The following is a 20,360-nucleotide window of genomic DNA, read 5'->3' as shown; positions in this document are numbered from 1 at the left end:
GCAGTATTCAGACAGTAACATTCCCTGGAGTTACTAATGCTCTGAACAGCATTGTTGGCCAGTCACTTAAACATTCATCTCCTGTGTGCATAAGAAACTGTGTTCCCTGCTTCCCAATTCCTCCTTAATGCAACACAGCAGGAAGTTAGTGTCTGGTGTCAGCACATAGCAGCACACAGGTTTGGGAAAAAATACAAACTTTGCAGAAGATTTGTTTCTTGGGTCAACAGCTCTTAATATTTAGCAATCTGGAGATAAACAGCTAACTTACATTCTATACTGTTTTCAGCAATAACAAGATAAATGATAGATGGATGTAAGTTTTTGGAAGATGAATTCAAATATAATTGCAATGACAGCAAGCAACGGTTTAGAGCAGAAGCAAATGCTATGCATGTTGAAGGGTGTGTGGGATCCTCTTTCTCTTCTTTGACTACTGAGACTTGTCCTCAAGCTAAGGTCCCTAAAATAAGTGCCCAGGATTAAGGGTTGTAAATCTCTCCTTCTGCTTTCCACAGAAGTCTGTAGACTTCTGTGGTTCAAAAACTGGAATAACAAAATCTTGTGCTTGGCTGCTATCAGATTGGTACGTGTGCTTGTACAGTAGCATATGTACCTGTATACACAGGTAGGTAGATCAATACATAAATGACTTCTCAGGAAGCAAAGAAACAAGATCGATGAAGAGCTAAAGAATCTATGCTAAACTGAGCTTTTTTTCTGAGTTAAAACTTGGAAGTTTAGCTCATATTGTAGAGATAAGTTCAGGTCAGTCATATTTATTAGCTATGAAACTGTTACTCTTATTTTTCCCTATTTTATGAGAATAAGAGTCTCTTTTCCATGTATATAGTAACATTTTTTTTAATAACCTCTCATTTCTATTTTCCTCATGTAAACGTCTGCTGGGTTACTGCTCCAAGAACAAGAATATCTAATAGTAGAAAGCATAAATATACATGAAATTATAATATCTCACAAAGCAAAGACATATAATCTCCTAAAGCTGTATTTTATAATGTGCAGAAAGCCTGGGGTTGCCCGGTGTCATAAAGCATCCAACTTTATTAATGTATGTAATTAATATATATAAAATTCTCTCTCAAACAAAAGCCTACTGGATTAAGAAGCTATACAAATCATACTAACTGTACAACTCACAGCATGTTTTGATCACTTAAATAATTATAGGGAGAAGTACCACTTGATTTGCTTTGGGTGACCTTGTCTTGGCAGGATCTACAAGTTAAATTAAGATGAAAACAGATGACAGTTCACATGTTGACGTTATAAACTAAAAAGATTCATAGCCTACTTGGATGTGAATGCCAGCAAACAAAATCAATCTGCATACAGGACTGCATGTGTATAGCATACACATATCTATATTGTCTTAGCATCAGTAAAAATTAAGCTAAGGAAAAGCAAAGTCAAAAGAATGCTGTCACATGAAATCTCATCTACGTTGAGGTTAATAAAACAAGTAAATGCATGTGCAAGGCTGGTATGAACTGGGAAGGTTTCCATCCTCAGTCCAACTTTATGATAAAGCAGAAACTGAGTCCTGCTCTGTTAGAAACCCCAACGTTTCAAGTTCTCCAGCAGTACAAGAGAAGCTAATTACCGAAAACCAAAGGACAACAAAAAGAAGCCAGATAAGCCATAAATATCTACAGGTATAAGAACACAGCAAGCGAGATAATGAAAAGTTAGCCAGATTTACCGTTTCAATTATCCAACTGGGTGGGTTGGTGGGGCTGGGATTTTTTTTGGGGGGGGGAAACGCCGGGAGCCGTTTCCAGAGGACCGGTCCATGCGCATCCACTCCGGCGCCGCGGAGCGCGAAGCAGCAGCCCCAGTTCCCCCTTCGCCAAAAAGGCGAAGAAAAAAAAAAAAAATTCAAAACCACGAAGAGGGGAGGGGAGGGAAGGGGAGGAGGCAGCCGGCGGCCGGGCAAACTCTACCGGCTATGCTTGGGCGCCGCCCCGACAGCTCCTCTCCCGCTGCCCGGCCGCAGAGCGCTGCGGGAGGCGGCTCCGCGGAGAGCCGCGGGGAGGAGCGGAGCCGAGCGGAGCCGGTGCCGCCTCCAGGGGAGGGCAGCGGGCTGCGGGCTGCGGGCTGTGGGCTTCGGCGCGGCTCCACCCGCGGATCTCGGGCTGCCCGCACCCGCCGGGCCGGCCCCTGTGGGCCCCGGGATGTCCGAGGTGGGATGGACGGGCTGCTGCGGGGCCGCCGTCCTCTCGGTCTGCGCCTTGTGCCGGGGAGGGTGGTGGGAGGGAAAGGTCTGCATCAGCCGCCCATCTTTGGTGGGATTTGGGTTCCTCCGAAGTGCATGCTCTTGGGTGAGGCTGTTCTCCTCCTCCGAAATGTTATGGCCAGGCTGCGAGGAAGAGTTGCCAGGCTGCGTGTGATGTGGCACAGGGGTGGACAAGGATGCGCTCAGTGCTTCTGCAAAGGCAAAAGACCATCTGGCAGACCAGCGTGTTTGGACGGGGAGATTTTTGAAGTGAGCACCTTGCTGCTGCTCAGATGTGCTTGAGACGTAATCGACCTGCTGTCAGCTGCACACCTATTCCGTGCCTTTGCTCTCTCTCCTTGGCATGCAGCACTGGGTCTCCCAGCTTGACACGTCCCTGTGGATGCTTCTAGTCCATCATCCCAAAAAGCTGAGAGGTCATGGATGACCTAATTGCAAGCAGTGCTTTCTGCTTCTTTTTCAAATGCTGTGTGCAATTTACTTTCCTCATGGATATTTACCTTGGTACTGAGTGATCCTAGGTTCTAGTTAGTAAACCATATATGCCCCCTTTTTCATCTCACAGGGTTTGTTGTTTGTTTGGACTTCTGTTTATACAAGTCTTTATTTTGGAAGGAAATCAGAAATGTGTTTCAGTAAACCAGCCCCTACATACCATTGCAATTTTGATCCAACAATTACTGTAAAAAGGTGAAAGTGCTAGAGGTTCTTTTATGCCTTTGGCTATTCAAAGAGGCAAAAGAAAACCGAAGTAGATAGCAGCTCTAACACCTACCTGCATCACACAGCCACATCATAGATCCATTGGTCTCTTTTAGAGGTGGTCTCCCTGGATCGTTTGATGTCTGCTAGGATTTGAGGAGGCTGGTATTCTGTAGGCTTTTAATGTTACAGTTTTATATGAACTGAACACCTTCTTTTCTTTTGCAGATTATGACACTACTGAATAAAGTCTTCTGCTCCCCCAGCTACCAGTTGAGTGTATCTCCTGCTGTTGTTTGATTTAATGAACAAAGTTTTAATCATACCACAAGTGACTTAGAAATAGCAGAGGTTAAGCAAAATGGTCCTTTGTCCATTGCTGCTGATGAGTAAGAGCAGACTGTATGATTAGCCTGTGTTCACACTATCGTCTGCTTCTGGCCTCAGATCAGTGCCATTACAGTCAGTCTAGTGGGGGATGTGAAAGTACCTCTCTAGAACCAACAATTTAGTATATAATTTACTGCAGCACCTATAAACCTTTTGCAAAGATTTTCTCCTAGGGAAAACTGCTCGAGTTACATTGACAGTGGTAGAAATTCTGTAGTGATTCCCAAAACAGTGTGCAAGGGCACTGGTTGTCACAGTGTGAGCAAGTAATGTCTCCGGTTCCTCCTTCAAATACCTCCTTAGGACCTTTTGCTTCCTGTGGTATGATGCTTGTGACACAGGTGGGAATTGCTCATTGCTCCTTTGTGCTTTGTGTGTTCTTTTGACTTCAAAGCATGGCCCAGCCTGAGATTGCGCGTTTGAGCAAAGATGCTCCCTATCCACTGCAGCAGCACCTTGACCAGCTTGTGTGTCTCAAGGCAATAGCTTCGATGGTAACAAGAAGGGGCTGTTCTGTTTTGATTATAATAGGTAGCAATCTAAAGCTTATTTTTGAGAGTATATTTCTTGTTGTGTTCTTTTACATAGGAGAAGTCACACTGGGTCAGGCACAAAGTCCTTCAAAGTCCATTATCTCCTCTCTGAGGAGAGCTGGTAGTCAGTATGCAGGAAAAGGTCATAAGACTGGGGCAAACACAGAATGCCTTGTCCTGGTACACCCTCTCATCTTGCTGAAGCTTATACACTAGCCACATTTTGAACACATTTATAATTTTGGTATCCACATTGTCCTCCCAGCAAGCTGTTCCACAGCAGAGCTAGCTACTGGACTTATATAAAAAAAAGCCCTTCTTGTTTGTTTTAAAATTATTTTATTTTTTTTGTTTGTTTGTTTGTTTGTTTTTTCCTTCTGTTCCTGAGTGTCACACAAAGACAAACAGCCATGGCATTTTTCTTTTACTTAGTTTAAGTGATATTCTCATTAGATTAGATAAAGCTACTAATCCCATCAGAAAATAAATAAATAAATAAAAAATTGTAGGCCAATGAACTGGTAATGACTGCATATAGGGCCTTTGCATTTCCTAGGGGAAGAAGGCCCACACTTATATACTTAGATCTCAATTTTTTTGAGCCAGTCTTTTTGCTCTGAATTTCCATAGTGCCTGTCTCATTAAACTCTTGATCGTGGGCTTGGGCTGCAATACACTGTGACAGCACAGATAATCATAATAATGGATTATTTGAATGATTAGTAATAAGCAATTAAAACATTGGCATGGTGGCTGGGCTGTGAATGCAGAACGCTGATGAGTTTTGTAACATAACTGCATGCATTTCAGTCCCTTTCTGGGCAACTTTATGCAGTAAAACATCTTTATTAGATGGAAAAATAATATAAAAAATAGATTCCTCAAATTCAAAATTGTACCCTGTTTTGTTTCCAAAGAGCGTTCATCTGCAGCAATAAGATGGAAGTCCCAACTTCTTCCTTGTACAGTCAGGGTTAGTCACCAGCATCTCAGAAATTTGTTCTGAGAAAATTCTCCAAGTGTGTCTATGGTCCAAGGGGGATTTCTGTCCATTCTGTCCACAGACTACATTAAATTGGAAATTATGGGTCTAAAGACATCGGTAAGGCTGTGGAAGATTGACATGAGTGAGGGTTGCTTGCCACTTCAGAAGACAGCCTTTCTCACCTCTTGCATCTTTCTCACCTCAATTCATGCAGAGCCTGGGGAAGAGATGTAAGTTATGGAATTACTCATTTCCGGTGCATGCCAGCTACTTTTCTGCACCTGAGCTCTGCTTCCACAGGACCAATGTGGTGGGTGATGAGCTGGACTGTGAATCTGGTGTTGGAGAGGTTGGGACAGGGAATCCCCATTTATCCCAGTGTTTGAAGTTCCAGTACCCAGCCGTGAAGTCCAGGTTGTGTTTCTCTTTCTATCTCTGTAAACTGTGTCCCACATCAATATGGAGTGGGGAAAAAAAAAAAAAAGGGGGTTTGGAGGTGGGTTGTTAGCTACCATCCAAAGTAAGCTCTCCTACCTCTTGAAAGCAAGAGACTTGGTAAGTCTGAAAGTCTGGGGCTTTTTCATCATGTTTATATCACCCTAGAGCAATAAATCAGTTTTTTACTGAGATGTTTATTTCTTAGGGACATCAGCTGCTCCTTGCTGCTTGCCTTAGTTGTTCCTTGCTGTTTCATTGTTTCTCACTCACTAGTGTCAAACAGGTGGCTGGGATTTGCTGCCTGCCTTCCTTTCTCTCTTCCTGGATTGTATCCACCGGCCTGGAGACTAATGATATAGAGATGCTGTGGGCTTTTTTTTTTTTTTTTTTTCCCTCACACACCCTTCTTGCCAGGCATGGGTTTGAAAAAAGAAAGGCAATACCAGACTTTTGCTCTGGAAGAAGAGCATGTAGCATGCTGGCAAAGCTCTCAGTTCTGTGCTGCAGATGGATTAGGAAGTTAATGGATGGCTAGTACTCCCTTTTCCCCCCTCAGTTCAGGGTATGCCTGTACAGATTTACAGGGCTGTTTTTCCAATAATCAAAGCAAGACCTGAGCATGGAGATGAAATTACCATTGTAGTTTAAGTTTTATCATGCTCATGGGTGTGATGGCAGCCTGTGCTAACTAGCAGTCAGATGAGTTCAGAGGAGATCCCAGGCCAAACTCCACTATGGAAACTGTCTGTCATAACAAGCTGCTATGTGCTATAACTGGGTATTTTCTGCTTCTCCTGGTACCTCCTTGTTACCTTACCTCTGCTGTGCCATCCCACTATGGCCTGTCAGTATTAAGCCAGGGTAATACAGAAGAGCGCTAGTGAGCTTTTTACAGAGCTTATGAAAGGTTGATGCTCAGGATGTAAGACCACACTGCCTCGGAGAAGAACGTCTTCCATGGTAGGGATTTATCAGGGCAGCAGCCCAGCATCACAGGCATTTGAGAGTTCTAGTTGACTATCTCCTCTCTTTAAAAATCCCTGCCATCTTTTTCTGCCCTTTCTCAGCATATCTAACTGTTGTGCATATCCTAGCTATCTTACATGGTATGTCACACTTGAGTCAGTGTGACAGTGAGATGCAGAGCAGGGGGTCCATGACTGGCTTGGTGGACAGGAGAGGTGAGAAGTTGCTTGCTGAACCTGCAGTACAGCTGCCAGTGCTTAGCATCTGTCATCTTTGGGAGCTGTTGCTGAGTCCCAGGATGACCACAGGACTGATGCCTCACAGTCCTTGCCTTTTCTGCTTTGCTATAAATACCTTTGGGTATTTTGTTTGGGATAAAATATGACATGAGGATGCCTGAATAACTTCAGTTAAATGACAGGGGTTATGATGTTAGTATTTATATCACCATGTTTAAAGAGCAAGGAATTTAGCCTCGTTGACTCTGCCTTGCATAGCCATCACTGTGCTGTGCTTTGGTGTGCCCTTAATGAGGGTCAGTAGAGCAGGTCAGCGGGGGCATTGACAGACCATCTGTGGTATACCAGGTGCTCAGCATCTCTCAAAATCAGGCCATTTGTTTGCATCCTTTAATTAAAACACACTCAGCTCCCTTAAAGTCTGACTATTAAGTGAGAATGAAGATTGCTACTTAGGAAAACAGCTGATTATTTTTGCTTAATGAAATGCATGTATCTCATTGTTGTATCTAGACAGGGGAAAATGTTTACCCTCTGTAAATAATACTTACAATCAATGTATTCAAACCTGCTCTCATCATAGAAGCCATTGGATAAAGCTCAAGCATGCCCCACAGCAAATTTAGTATGGTATATACGACAAGTCTTGGTGGGTTACTGATATCCACGGAAAAACAGAGAGGCCAAGACTTCATCTTGGAAAAGGGAGGTTCTGCAACTTCCATGAAAAGAGAGGGAAAAAGAAGATATATAGTAGCGTGTAACTGAGGAATAGGAAAGGGACTGGGACTTGAAAAAGCATGTTTGTTATCTCATGAGGTATACGAAAAGAGGAATGAAATGGCAAGTCACGCAGAAAGAATACATAAAATGTACTGTTAACAGAAAAGTTCATTACAGAGTTTCCTGAGTGTGAAAACTCAATATGACACATAGATGAAAGGGAGGACAAGGTTCTCTGGATGCTGATACCCAGATTTACAACTAGATTATGTCAGGGAGAAGTTCAATCTTTCTTTCTTAGATTTAGTAACTTCCATTCCAGTTGTCCACTGGGTTTTTAGAGGATTTCTTCAAGCTAACATATATCAGTGTGGATATTCATGTACAGAGAAAGAGAAGCAAGCAAAAAAGCCAGCTTTCCTCCTTCTTCCAAAAGTGAGGATGTCCTCCACATTTCACTTTTTTTTTTTCTAAAGTCTAGAAACTATGCAATACAATTCTTTATCTAAAATGATAGCAGCCTAGGAGTTTACATAGATAAGTCAGTCTTTCGTAAATACCAAATCTATTGTTTATTGAAACAAAAAACATAAGGGTCTGAGGAACCCTTTAGATGAGAGCCACTGGAGAAATCTTGATCATTTTCACTGCTAATTTACTAGGTAACTACATTTATCAGACTACTTCTTTGGGCAGATTGTTGTCTCTAGGAACGCATGTTTTTATCTCCTGGAAGCTGTATTTTCTGCTTGGCTGGGTACTGCTGTTCTGTGAGCTGCTGTGATCATGCTTGCACATGCATACACACTTGTATCTGAGCAGTATGCAACTGGAAACCTATACGATTCATAAGAAAAAGGAGGAAATGTTAGTTGCAGGGCAAAATGTTACACATCATGCTTACAGCTACGTAGGTAATAACGTCATTACTTAGAACATCGTTAAAATGTATCTGATATCTCAAACTAAAAGGTCTGCTGTAGGGTATGAAACTAATATAAATAACAACTTCAGTCCTCAGCTCAGCAGTAATAATAAAAAAAGAAGAGTATCTCTTTTTCCCCAAAGAGAAATGCCTTGCACAAATACTGATCATGGGAACCATTGATGTCAGTAGTGCTTGTAGAGATGTATTGATGTTAAAAAAAAAAAAAAAAAAAACACACACACACACACACAAAAAAAAAACAGTGGCTGTGTAATAACTTCTGAAAATGGCAAAAGAAAAGCATAGTGTCTATTTGAACATGTGCCACAGTGCCAGTGACAGAATTCAGGCCTGAAGACGCAGCATTCATTTGAGACAAAATATATTTCATTCTACTTCAACAAAATCTGAAGCAATTTTAGTTGAAGAAAAGAATATGGACTAGTCCCTTCTATGTTCCACTTTATCATGCTTTCTGCAGACATTGCCTTCTCTCTAATCTATTCATCTTCTGTTTATAAGGTGTATTTTAATTTCCTGCTATGTTGTATCATTTCTTTGATTCTGTCCTTTTAGTGCACCCTCCTTTCTTATTTTTCCCTATATTTTTCCCTATATTTTTCCCTATATTTTTCCCTATATATTTATTTTTTTTTTTCCCCACAATTACTTCTATTAAAGTTTATCTTGGAAGCCTCAACTGAAGACAAAGGGTCCATTGTGCAAGAACTACAGATATAATTGGTAGGTGACAATCTCTTCCAATTGTATTAGATAAAATAGCAAAGTGGGATAAAAGAGAACAAACACACTGTCACATGAGGTAACTTCTTAGCCTTTCTCACCTCTTGAAGCTCACTAATATTTATATAAAGACTATGGTTACTTTTTATAAAAGGAAGGTTCAAAGCATAATAATAGAGTTCAAAAGCGTATGATGTACTGTATCAGATGAGGATAAGTGCTGTGGAAAATAGAGAAAACTCCCACCTACCTAAAATGAGGAAGGACATCTGTATTATCAGTGCTATAAAGCTATGATAGGTATGAAAGGTATGATATGAAAGATAGCTATGATACTACCTTTACTCAATCAAATTCACATGCAAACATTTCAAAATCCTTGGGAAGGAGCATATGTAAGCAACATTAACTGAAAGAGGTAAAGTATGTACCGTATTACCTTTTGATGCTACAACAGTCTTTCACTTTGGATTTCTTAAGAGCATTTTATTCAGTCAGAATCTCATCCAAAAAGCCCACAGTTTCATTCCATGCTAATAGGCTACCAGAATTATTTTGATAACAATTTTGATCTTCGCCCACAGTAGTTGTCTCAATAAGCAGGATGATTTTTTTCTGATTCAGATCAGTTGAAAACGTTCTGCTAAAGTCCATGGGACACAGTTGTTTTCACTAAGAAGTAGAGCATTTGTCATCATGGAGATATTTTCAAAACTAAGGAGAGCTTACCAAAGTGAATTACTGACTTCTCCCTGGTGTAAAAACAGCAGGTTTAACAACCTAAAGCTTATGAGTAGCCAGATCTGTTTTCTTCGGGAAGGAAAAAGTAGTCCCATCATTCATTGGGAAGGACAGAGAGATAAATACTTAATCTTTTTCAAGATGCATCTGCAAACCATGCTGGAGAAGGAGCAGAAAAAGAAAGGCAAACAGTATTATAGTAATAACTAATAGCTAAAGGAAAGCACATCTTCCATGGTGGATGAATAGTAAGTACCTATTTGTCCCAGTTACATGTATATCTAATTACTCTGTCAAGTCCAACAGTTCTTGCTCTAAGGCCTTTTACACACTTTGGTGGACATTTATTCCGATTTTAGTGGAATAAGACCAAGAACGCCTTGCTCATGTATGGATCAGTTTTTGCCATTGTGGTGCCACCAAGTGCCGACTTCAACTAAGACTGCAGGACATCCCAAAAAAATCTTCATCCCCTTTCCTTATCCTTCTTAGGCCAGAAAGATACTGATGAATTTCCAAAACAGCCTGGCACTAAATCACAGTTCTCTTAGGGAGATCTTCGTGTGTGGTTCTGATTGACTAAAAAATAAATACAATGCACCAGATGATATTTAATTTAAGTTAAAATATATATCAGGGTTTGTTCAAACTGCTCTGAATCTTCCTGTTTTATTCTGCTTTGATTCAAATTTAGAAAATTCCATTGGGGGAAGAAAAAAAAAAAAGCCCAGGGACATATTTATTGAAAAGGTTTTAAATATTCCATTATTAAACAACTAGACTGATTGCATTGTTCTTAAATAGAGTGAGCTCAGGTGAGGATATGGAAGAATATCTGAGACAAATATTCTAATGACTTTGAAATAAATGCATCTTTCCATGACAGCATTTGCTTTTAAAGATCCTAGTTGCTGAAATAGCTTCTTGCATCATTAATGAGTAGTGTATAGCTGGATGATTGTTCACCTCCTTTTGTGCAAGAACTTGGATTTGCTTTGAATACAGACTATGGAATGAATATATTTGAGATTTTAAAGTCCCTGCTTTCTGAAAAGCAGCTTTGTCACCAAGCCACATTTCTGGAGATGTGTAACATTACCAGTTTCTTCAGTTTTCGAACTTGCAAAAATGTAAATCATATTTTAGGACCACCACCAATCTATCTTTATGCTTTACTCTATGCTTGGATGAGCATACTCTTTCAAAACTCAGATGAATTGGAGACTGTAAAATGCTCTTCTGAAAGGATATATGAAAAGGCACGTTTGTGTTATTTTCTATATAAATCACTAGATTGTCTTTTTTTTTTTTTTTAGTAGGTGTTTCAACATAACTTTGTAAGCAGCAGTGTTGCTTATAATGCAGAAGTACTGTTAGTGTGTTTTCTTAAAAAATAAAAATCAAATAGGTATTTGTTGAACAACCAACTCTTGCATGAGATCCTCAAGACCTACAGCTGGTAAAATTGATGGCAGTTCACTACAGTCAGACTTTCAGTTATTCACAAGGGGGGAAAACCTGCTAGTGGCAGTTGCCTTTCTCCAAAGTCATCTAGACTGGGGAAGTTACAGTTAGTTCTGTTTGTACTCTTAAAACCTTTTGCTGTACATTCATGCATTTCCCTATAGGTAACCATCTCTTATTTTTTTTTGGTCTTGCTTTTTTCTCCCTTGTGACTTCTTTTTTCGTAATAGGTAGTGAGATCCCTCTGTCACTGTGGAACTTTGAATGTTTTTCTTCCATACATTTCCCAGAAACATCCACTTTTCTGCATTTTTTTTCTTTCCATTTTCATTTGCAGTTTTTTGTCTTTTCTAACTTTCTAACTTGCAAACTCCTGCATGCATCCAAAACCATTAGACATCCACCTGCTCCCTCATAGAGAAAGGTGCCTTTTAAAGCACGTTCTTCTCTGTAATTCCTATGCTGTGAGTGCTTTTTACTTTCTCAGTCTCCTTTCTACTACCCTACCTCTAATAAAACCTTTGCTCTTAACATTTAGTAGAGACAATCTTTCAAAATTATTTTCATAGCCTTAAGCGTGTCTCTTGCATTCTCTCATTATGTCTTAGAATATTTAGTAGGAATTGTAAAATATGATTAGGTGTTCTGTCACATCCATGGTCTTCAGATTTGTTTGATATAAGAGTGATCTGGGGCTCAGTAGTTCATTCCTAGCATAATCTGTGTGAAGTTCAGCTAAAGCTTTCTTCAAACTCTAACCATTGTCTGTTTGCTGTTATTTTTTATGAAACAATCTTTGCAGAGAAAAAAAGAACGTCTTAGGTGAAAACCAAGATTCTTCCGAAGGGTATTTTTACTCTCTACCAAAAGTACTTGCAGGCTGGTTTCCTGAACATGAAATCTTCCTTCACCAGTGTGGTGGAAGACTTTTTTTTTTATTATGAGGGAAAATATTTGCAGTTAACAATAAAACACGTTCAAACCTATAAATACATTTTTTGAACGTATTTTTTGAATTTATAAATTTAAAGCTTGATCTGCTTTTTGGGCTAGAAGGAGCTTGAGGCTAGGGAGCCAGCTGGTTTTCTCTGATATCAGATCCAACTGGGAAATAGCCAGGTGATTTTTATAAAGGCATAGAAAAAAGTCAGGTGGGTTTGGTAGCTGGAAGGAAGTGGAGGGTTGAAGTGTGTGCAGCCTACCTTGGTCAGGTGGGTGGCTGGTCTCTGTGCTTTAGCAGTACAGCCTCTCATGAAAAACAAAATGTAAGCTGCAACTCTAGTTCTTCTGGGTGAGCTGTTAATTTATTTTGGTTCTCAGTAACTGAAGATTGAATATTGAGAAGACGTGAAGCAGGGAGTTTACCGCTGGTACCTGAAATAGTAACATTCAGGCTGTAGACAAAAGTTTCTATCTGTCAGATATTTGGTGAAACAGGAAGTACATCTGCTTTCACAGCACCTTTCTCCTTTCATCTGTTGCAGCTAAATCAAGGTAAAATGATTTAAAACTTATACTTGTCCATCTCACTAAAGTTATGTGTAGGTGAGGTTGCTATATCTCTAGGTGCTGTCTTGCAGGGCTACTGTAGGGATGTTTTCTGTGAACTCAAGGTGGTCTGGTGGCTTGGCTTTTTTTGTCAGGGTCATATTGCTACTGTCTGGCTCTCAAGGTTGTTTTAAGCGATAAAGTGATGATGGTTTTGATGCATGTTATGAATGTTTTATTTAGTGGTGAGGAAGCATCTGATGTTATGATGTTGCTACTAGTAGGTAGCACGATCTTTAATGAAAATATTCATGATGATAATGTAGGAGAGATGAGTCTACTGTTCTGTGTGTTGAAGCTTTCTCTGTGAGATTTTGAATATGTGAAATTATATTTTACTGTTAACCTTAAGACAAATGATTAGAATTAAAGTATGCAAGTGCTTTGATGCTCTGGGAAGATTTATCCTTATATTAACATTTACTATATATGCTTTTTTGCTATTTTTTAAAGAGGAATATGTGTGTATATACATGTTAATCTCAATCAAAGCCCATGGTGGGGAAAAACATGAACAGGTTAGAATATCATCAAGGTGTGGGTGTTGATTTTTTTTTTTTTGATAATTACTTGTGTGGTTTTTTTTTTTGTTGTTTTTTTTTTTTTTTTTTGAAAAGTAGCAATTTACTTTATCTTGTCTCACCAGGATCTTTGATAGAGATTGGACAAGAGCTCTTTGTTCCTTTTCTGTGTAGCTACTTGTGATTAATGAAAGCCTACAGAAAGGCTTGGTAAGCTTTTGATGAAGAGGCAAAAATTCCAGCATTAGCATATTTCCACACTTATTTTTTGTAAGCAAAGCTATTCTGTTATAGTATCTTTTTCCAATACAAGGTTCAAAAAACACCCCAAAATTTCTCAGAACAGCACTTCAAGTATTATTGAGAGATTGTACCTGAGATACTTTTTCACTATAAAATAATCTTTTTAGTACTCATCTAGTTCTTCGTACTCTCAAGTTATTTCAAGTTGATTTTCTTTTTGGCTTTCTTGAGAAATATGAATGTGCTGATCTTTAAGATGGGCTGTTTAAGGACTGTGATCCATCACGTATTCCAATAAAGAAGAACCTTTATTTATGTTGAATATAAAGATGAAATGCTGCATGTTACACAAGAAAGAGAACAAGAAATGTTATGTTTTCAGTTGATCTGAAGTTCATTAAATGCAAAACTGCTGGACTCCTGTTTTCTTTGTAAAGGTGCATACATGTGTACGCTGGATATTGAAAATTACTACTTGCTGAGAGTATATGTAGGGGTATACAAAATATCATTGGTATTTGTGCCTTTGACTTTGCAAGTTTCTGTAGTGGATGTTGAGTATGTTGAGTACCTACTTTATAATTAGTCTCTTAGACCCTAACAATTATATCTAAATATGATTACAGTATGGATCAAAATATTGTGCCTTAAACTACAATTCGAAAAAAAAATTGGAGGGATAAGTCTGCTGTTTTTTAATAGAAAGGTCAGAAGGAAGTGACCATAGATGACTGTAAATATGCTTATTAACAAGCTTATTACTGTTGTCTTATTGTTTTCAAAACCCATTCTCATGAAAGATGAGTAGAAAAGAGGTGAGAATAGAGTACTTTTTTTTTTTTTTTTTTTTTTTTTTTCCAGAGTAAATTTAAGTGAGTCAACTACTTAATGAGTTTATAGCTATTATAACTACTTCGTAATTTCCCCCTGCCCCTGACTCATTCAGGACAAAAACTATGCTTTGGAGGATGCTAGAGAATTCTAGCTGAAATATTAATGTTTAAATATTTAAGAGTATCTGAATTTCAAAACAGCTGCAGATTAGTGGAATTCTACTTGAAATTAATTTCTTATAATTCAATATCTATTTCTGCACTACAGAATGTTGGCTGTGCATTGAGCGCCCCCCCCTCAAAAAAAAAAAAAAAAGGCACCCCAAACCCACAACAAACTAAAACTAGGAGTGATTTCTTCTGTACAATGAGTACAATGCAATGCTGAACATAGTAACTGTACTGCTGTAAAACTGCTTTGGAAATGGCTTATTTTTATAACCCAATAAAATACAATGCTTATTTTCCAAAATTTGTCCTGCTTGCATTGTTGTGAATGACTCCTACATTTTCTGTTCAAAAGAGTGAAAAAACAATTCTTTGTAAATACCTTTCACTGAAGAAATTATTAGATAAAAATTGCAATGCTTGCTTTAAATGTTTGTCCAAGACCGTTCTCTGCTAACAACATTTTTCTAACAAAGGCTTAATAAATATTAACTGGGAAATTGGAGAATGTAAGTTATTTGCTTTATTGTGTATTACTAAGTAATTCTTTGGCTTTGGAGAACAGTTTGTCTTCTAAATTTCAAATTCTATGTAACCTGATTTTTTTTCTTCTTCAGAACAGTAGCTCACATGAACATCAGGGTCTTTTTTTTTTTTTTTTAACAGGATGTAGTCAATATGTTAAAATGTCTTTTAATATTAAAGGTATGTAGCAGAATCTGCTACAAATCTTGAATTTGCAAGAGTAAAAATCAAACGATGCTATTAGTCTTTTGCTCAAGGCTACAGCACTGCAGAGGGATCTTAGAAGACTAAGATATTTGTAAAGCTTTTCTAAATGTTTAGAGATGGTCTCAGTTTACTTTTCTAATATCTGCAAATCTCAGTGTATCATGTCTTCATCCATTTTTCCCATGTGCAACATTCACTGTACTGTTATTGTATGCCTTTGTGCCGACATCTTGCCGTATATGAAATGGTCAATAATTCTTTCTGTGATACAAGTAAGAGTCAACGTATTTTTGCTATAAATCCAGCAATATTATAGTTGGACTCGATGATCCTTTGGGTCCCTTCTCGCTTGTATATCCTATGACAATTCTATTGTATCTTTCTACCAAGCTCAGGCTGGGAGTGGAGCTGGAAACAGTGCAAGGAGCATGTTGGAGTTGCTGTGGTCTCAGAAACTGAGGTGGAAGGTGAGGGGACTGATAACTGCAGTGCATGGGACTTCCCTGGGGAGCCTCTCTGGATGCCTGGTCCTGTACAATACTGCCTGTGTTCTAGACCTTGGCACCACATGGTGACATCTTGAAGTATTTCTTCTGTAAGTCTCTGCCTTCTGACAGGAGTGGTAAGTATTTCAACCACTTTTTCCTTCTGTCCACAAAACACGCTACAGCCAGAAGCCCTGATCCTGAACAGTTAAGGGGGATCTTATTAAGACTGGTGCCTAGTGGCATGAGTGCCTACACTTCAGAAAAACAGTTCAGTTTTTCAGAGCTGCTGTTCCCCTCTTACAGGAGGAATACTGTAGTAGCCAAAGACCACTCACTGAATACAAATGCTTGGAAGAAAAACAAATACCCTGATTTTTGTTTTATCCTGCAGAAAAGTTGGGAAGAACTTGATTTCTGGGGAGGTGCCCTACAACCCCAGCTAGCTGTTCAGCTGGAAGAATTCACTGTGTAATTGTAATTCTGTAGCCTAGAGTAAATGTAAAATAATCTGTTGAACTTGTCTGATTCAGAAAGCATTTTTACTCCAGAAAACCTCATGGCTCTGGAGATGATGATGTTTTGAGCAGGGATGGCAGTTATGGTTTATAAAACTGATCTTTACAACACTGTTCTCCTGTTCTTGTGCAGAAAAATACCAGCAGTTAAATACTGCATTTATTTCCTCCAGGTTATGTATAATTCTAGTTCAGTATCCTTGTTGTATCTGAAGGTATTTACAGGCATCTTTAAGGAAAGATAGCTAAAGCACTAAGCGTAGTGCAAATTGAGCAAATGTTATCACAATTTTAAAGGACTACAGAAAGTTTTTGAAATTGCAAAATGATTTTTACTTACAGTAGAAACACGTGTTTATGTATGGTTGTCATCTTAGTAACTCTTTGAAGCGTTCAGCAGTTAATGCTGTATAAACCAAAGCTAATATCTGTTTTGAAAAACAAAACAAACAAAAAAACACCAAATATTAATGGGAGAATATAACCAAAATGAAATAACTTTCAAAAAAAATTGGACTTCTCTCCACAGACAGGAGACATCTCTTCCCTTTATACAACACGTCTCATTTGTGCTGCCTACTGTCCTTTGCTTTCATCTTACTGACCTCTGTGATAGCATACATGTGCCCTGTAATGGTCCAAGTTGTAATGCTGTAAGACATACGTAATTATGGCTTTGCTGTAACTTGATAGTGAGTAGCCATAATTAAGATCCAGGTTTTGTTTCTTTTATCCTTAGATAATCTTTTGGGAACTATTTCTCAACTTCTGATTTTGTACTCAAAAGAGTTTTCAAGTGACACGAACAAAACCATTAAACCACATTGATAGTTGCTGCATGTGAAATTTTCATTTTCTAATGGTAGTAGTATAAGTGGAAGTTATTGGTTCATTTTTTTTTTTCTTCTGGTAAAAATTAGATATTAATAAACAAGGAATGTAATTTTGTAGGTTGAATATGTAACAGCTGTAAAAAAAAAAAAATCTAAAATAGAATTAACTATCATCCCAGATCATAAACATCCTTTCCACAAGAGTATAAATAAGACAAATCATCTTCAGAAAATGACAGGTAAGAGAAATGTCCTACAGAAGAAAAATCCCTGGTAAAATTCCTTGTTAAATCCTGAGCAACAAATTGTTTGAGATCTGATAATTCTAGCCTCTAAATACTTAGCTCAGTGAGGGGGAAAACTGTACTGGAAAAACAATTTTTCTGGAGACTGCAGTGCTGAGATCTGTCTAGGAGTCTGGGCAGCAATGAGGTAAATGGATTATCAACGTGACACTGTTGCTGTTTTTTAAGTAAACAAACACTGAGATGGTGAAGAATTCGTCACTTCTTCCACCCCCCATTTCTTCTCTCCACTGGATTGTGAAGCTTGGCTTAGATCATGAGATTGCAATATTTCTTGTGTGGTGTGGAGGCTGTATGAAGGAGAAGAGAGAAGTGAAGCACGGGGGTTCTATTTCAGGGCACTAGGTAGGAAGCTGGGGTTTGGCAAAAAAAAGAAAAAAGTTCTTGGCTTTTTTTTTTTTTAACTTTAATTGGAGAAGTATTTTATTCTTGTGTGTATATGTCAGTCCTTGCAGTTTTATAGTAATAAAGTGAAGGTTTGCTCCTTCACTGTGTTTCTTCTAGAGCTGTGTAAAATCCTGTAACATCAAGGGGGGTATCAGCTCATCACTAAAACTGCAGACAACCTCTACTGCAGTCGAAATCCTCACTTTAAAAAAGCACACCATCCCTTTTACTTGTGAACTGTCTTGCTTGCTGAATAAGCACTTCTGCTTTGTCCCCAGTGTCTGAGTTGCAGTTGCCTGTAATTTGATTGTCACTTGTGGAAAAGGAATACATACAGTATTGATTTTTTTTTTAAAGTAATAATCACAGTATACGGCTTGCTGTACATTACATATCTGACTGCCTCAGCATGAGGGGAAAATTCCCTTCTTCAGTGAGACAGAGTCCATTTAGTATACAGATGTTTGTCATAAAGCAAAGAAACACTGTTCCAGGGAAATTTGATTTTTTTCTCTATTTTAGAATATTCATGTTTCTAGCAAAAACAAAATGCTGCCTACAATAAGGGAAAGGAAACAATGGCAAGAATTTAACTGCATTCTTATCTTGCTTTTAATTTAAAAAGTTTTATGAGGTAAAAGACAAACCTCTAGAGAGCTGAAAAATAAAATAGATGCTTGTAGAATGGAGACTCGGAGCCTTAAAAGGGAAGAATTTAGACTATAAACTCAAATAACAACAGTGTTGCTGTGCAAATGCTATAGAGGCCAGTGTTGAGGAAGCAAGCCTTTCTGCCATGAACGTTTATAGTTTAGAGATTTGCCACTTGTATATTCAAATTTAATTGGCCACAATTAAATGCATTTTAGTTTCCAGTTTGCTGTACCCATTTACAACAAGTATTTGTCACTCTTCATTCCGCATCATTCCTCTTTTAGTGAAATAGTCTCTCCACCCAGTGTCACTGCACCATTGGTAAAATTATCACAGGTATTGGAACCATGAGCTCTCAATATGCTTGTATTTTTTAAAAGGTATTTAATTTTGTTTAGCAGAAGAAAAACAACAGTTGAAGAGGTATCAAAGAACATGAGATAGGGAAGCTCGTGGTAGTTAAAAACGTTTATCACTTTAATGGTATTTTACTGTGTGCTCCTGCATATGCATCAACAGATTGCAAATAAAGCAAAGGATTTGCACGACCTCAGTAATGCTTCCGGTGTCCCAGCCTTATTTCAAGCTGTGGCAAATAAAGCATAAATACTGCAGGCAGCATTTTTTTTCTCATTTAGTCACTTATAAAACAGACTTAAAAGGATCAATGCTGTGAAACCTTGCTTAACTGACCAGCAGGGGGAGAGAGAAAATGGAGTGAAAAAAAATAATTAATGGATGTGGATCTGTGTTTTAAAATTCCAAGGAATATTTTACAGAGGATTTTTTGTGTTACAAAAGATGCTTCATATATAATTCTTAATGTATGGAAAATATCACTTAGGGAAATGATGGCTTGGTACTCCACCCATTACAAAAGTTTAGTAAGCTGTATTAATATTATAATGTCCCCCCCTTTGTTTTACTGAGATCATAAAATCATGGAATCATAGAATGGCTTGTGTTGGAAGGGAGACACCTTAAAGATCATCTAGTTCCAAGTTCCCTGCTATAGACAAGGATGCCACCCACTAGATGAGGTTGTCCAGGGCCCCATCCAACCTGGCTGTGGATGCCCCACCAGGGGATGCCCCACCAGGGCATCCACAGCCTCTCTGTGCAACTTGTTCCAGTGCCTCAGCACCCTCTGAGTGAAGAATTTCCTCCTAACCTCTAATTTAAATCTCCCCTCTTTTAGTTTAAGACCATTTCCCCTTGTCCTATCATTTCTACCCAAGTAAAGAGTCCTTCTGACTCTTTTTATAAGACCTATCTAAATATTGAAAGGCTACTATGAGGCCATCCTGGAGCCTTCTCTTCTGTAGGCCTAGAGAGCTGGGGCAGTTCAGCCTGTCTTGTAGGAGAGGTGCTCCAGCCCCTTGACCATCTTTGTAGACCTTCTCTGGACCTGCTGTATCAGCTCCACATTCTTCTTGTTCTAGGGGCCTGGATGGATCTGTTGGTTAGGTGAAGATTTTTCAAAACAGTGGTGACAGCAAACTAGTAATGGAAATCCCTCTCTCTTAGCTGCCAGTTCATATAGAAGTTAATTAACAAAAAACTCTTTGGTCCTAGATTAAGTTTGTAGTCGTAATTTGGAAGAGAGAACCATCTGCAATAATAAATACCCCGTCCCTGTTGTGGTAGGGTTTGCTAGGGGTCAGTTCAAGCTGTCTCACATTCTCTTAGTGTATATTGGCAAACTGTGTACGCTCAGATGCAGGAACAGCTGTGCAGGTGCTCTGTGCCCTCTTTTCTCCATCCTTCATCTCAGACCTGCAGCTACTCCCCCTGGGAGTGTCAGATTGAAATATTTGGTGCAATCAGAAGAACATGGGGAGTTGGGGGTTGGGTGTTGAACCTGGTTTCTTTGTGACCTATGGAAAAGCTTTGAATATCGGTTGCTTTGGATCACTGTGTTTTAATGGATGTTTCTATAAGGATTAGTCCTTGTAAAAATCTCCTAACAGTGCATTTATACATTCTTTTGAAAGACTCAAATTCGGTTGAGGTATTCTCTGGT

At 38.8% G+C, this 20,360-nt stretch overlaps 2 protein-coding genes across 10 annotated transcripts in view; one reads left to right on the top strand and one right to left on the bottom strand.

Annotated features, from left to right (window-relative positions):
* HTR1F (5-hydroxytryptamine receptor 1F) overlaps positions 1–2,043 on the bottom strand; it is a 116,111-nt gene extending 114,068 nt beyond the window's left edge. For both annotated transcript variants that reach the window (XM_068691531.1, XM_068691542.1), the window contains exon 1: positions 1,724–2,043. The gene's annotated coding sequence lies outside the window, so the exon portion shown is untranslated. The remainder of the gene's footprint in view (positions 1–1,723) is intronic.
* Positions 2,044–9,597: 7,554 nt separating this feature from the next.
* Positions 9,598–20,360, top strand: part of POU1F1 (POU class 1 homeobox 1) — a 181,022-nt gene continuing 170,259 nt past the window's right edge. For 2 of the 8 annotated variants that reach the window (XR_011099217.1, XR_011099216.1), the window contains exons 1-2: positions 12,257–12,604; positions 15,546–15,777. The gene's annotated coding sequence lies outside the window, so the exon portion shown is untranslated. Of the gene's footprint in view, positions 9,895–12,172; positions 12,605–15,545; positions 15,778–16,034; positions 17,130–20,360 lie in introns of those variants that run through there. The other 6 variants (XM_068691493.1, XR_011099215.1, XM_068691512.1 and 3 more) reach the window with 6 other exon arrangements.

The sequence above is a fragment of the Anas acuta genome, chromosome 1 (assembly GCF_963932015.1).
Source record: "Anas acuta chromosome 1, bAnaAcu1.1, whole genome shotgun sequence".
NCBI classification, from domain to species: domain Eukaryota; kingdom Metazoa; phylum Chordata; class Aves; order Anseriformes; family Anatidae; genus Anas; species Anas acuta.
This window is presented reverse-complemented; position numbering and strand designations above follow the sequence as displayed.